Genomic DNA, 2500 nt, shown 5'->3' with positions numbered 1-2500 from the left:
GCTATGCTAACTTTAGACCAGGCGAAAGGCAATTATAACCACGGGTAACATGTGGCCCCCCGTATCATCGACGTTCAATCTCTTCAAGACTTGGTCTGACCAAGAGCATTACAATTAACATTTCTCAAACAGCATGGTTGACCCGTCTCCCTTGGTTTGCTTATGGTTTACTTACTGACAATGTGGGAGGAGTTCCCGTATTATCGGGAACTCAGAAAGCACTTGCATTGCTCTTGACCCAACTAGTTGCAACGCTGAAAGTGTTGTGTCACTAGGAGGGCACAGCCTGGCTACCCGGGGCCTGACTTTGCCCCAGCCTCTTCGTCTGCCATTGGTAATGTCCATGACAAGGCCCCCCATGTACTGGTACATTCCAGCCAAGGCCCCCCTTACATGGGTCGACACATGCCACACTATTTGTTTTTTATATTTGTAATTGACTTTGTATTGAGTCATGTGACAACAGCGATTTGCACGACAAGAGCGACAGTTTGTAGTTGAACTCCTGGGAATATTTTGGGTGCCTAGAGGCGATTTGGCCGACAAGAGGCAATTTGGGCGACAAGAGGTGATTTGGGCGACAAGAGGCAATTTGGGCGACAAGAGGCGATTTGAGCGACAAGAGGCGATTTGGGCGACTAGAGGCGATTTGGCCGACAAGAGGCAATTTGGGCGACAAGAGGTGATTTGGGCGACAAGAGGCAATTTGGGCGACAAGAGGCGATTTGGCCGCCTAGAGGCGATTTGGCCGACAAGAGACAATTTGCGTCTCTGCTGGATCACTTGGACAAGAGGCAGTTGCCTCAATGTGACTACCCTAGTAAAGAAAAGGAGGAATAACATTTTAGCGACTCGAGCGACAGTTTGTAGTTGAACTTCATAATATTATGTTAATGAGCTATGACTTCTGCCACAACCAATTGGAATGTCCTAATGCTTGCATTCCGCGATTAATGGTCATACTCTTTTCGCGTTCATCTCATGTGTCGCTCTTGCTATGAAGAACGTTCAACGGCTCTTTGCAGCTTTTCCCTCTTCTGGTAAATCTTCAACATTCCTATTAGCGTGGTGAGCACTATAGGACTTCTGGTAGGTCAACATCTTCAACATTCCCGTTTGAGTGGTGAGCACTATAGGTCTCATGGTAGGTCAACATCTTCAACATTCCTATTAGCGTGGTGAGCACTATAGGACTTCTGGTAGGTCAACATCTTCAACATTCCCGTTTGGGTGGTGAGCACTAAAGGTCTTTTGGTACATCTTCAACATTCCCGTTCGCGTGGTGAGCACTATAGGCTAACTTTAGGCGATGTCATCTCTGAACATACAGTAGGTGTCGTCCTTGACCCTTCCCTCTCATTCCAGTCTCACATCAAAAACATCACCAAATCTGCCTTCTTCCATCTCAAGAACATCTCCAGACTCCGGCCCTCACTCTCTGACTCTGTGACCGAAACACTTATCCATGCTTTCATTACTTCCCGCCTGGACTACTGCAATGGGGTACTGTATGGCCTACCCAAGAAAGCCTTGGAACGACTACAGTATGTTCAAAATTCAGCAGCCAGAATTATATCTCGCACGAAGCGGTGGCAACACATCACTCCCACACTCAGACAGCTTCACTGGCTCCCAGTGAAGTCCCGCATTCAGTACAAAATTCTCCTGCTGACATACAAATCACTTCACTCTCTTGCTCCTCAGTATCTCTCTGAACTCCTCCAACCCCACTCCCAGTCCAGGTCTCTGCGGTCTTCTGAAAAGGACAATCTCATCATCCCCCGAGCCAGACTCCGTACTGTTGGGGACAGAGCTTTTTGTGTTGCTGCCCCCACGCTCTGGAACAATCTACCTCCCAACATACGCCAGGTCCCCACACTGGCTACATTCAAGAAGCACCTGAAAATCTATTCACAGAGGCATATGGACTTTAACTTCACTGGCCCATCCCCTGCCCCTTCAACCCCCCCCACCCCCCCCCCCCCCCCCCCCCCCCGCCCCCCAAATGTACAGTGACCTTGGGTTCCTTGAAAGACGCTATATGAAGCCAAGTTATTATTATTTATTTATTTATTATTATTATTATTATTATTATTATTATTAAACACAGACATCTTTCTCTCACACACAAACAGAAACAGTGGTGACAGGGTCAGGGGGTGAGCGAGGAAAGTCTGTCCCACATCAGACACACACACGCAGACACACACACACACACACACCCTACACACACACACACACACACACTCACACACACACACACACACACACACAGCACACACACACACACACACACACACACACACTCTCACGCTCTCACACACGCACACGCACGCACACCACACACACACACACACACACACACACACACACACACACACACACACACACACACACACACACACACACACACACACACACACACACACACACACACACATGCAGTGGTGGCAAGGTCAGGGGGTGAGCGAGGAGAGTCTGTCCCACATCAGACACACAC

This window comes from Engraulis encrasicolus, chromosome 14 (assembly GCF_034702125.1).
Source record: "Engraulis encrasicolus isolate BLACKSEA-1 chromosome 14, IST_EnEncr_1.0, whole genome shotgun sequence".
NCBI lineage: Eukaryota > Metazoa > Chordata > Actinopteri > Clupeiformes > Engraulidae > Engraulis > Engraulis encrasicolus.
The sequence above is the reverse complement of the archived record's forward strand: the minus strand, read 5'-3'. Positions refer to the sequence as shown.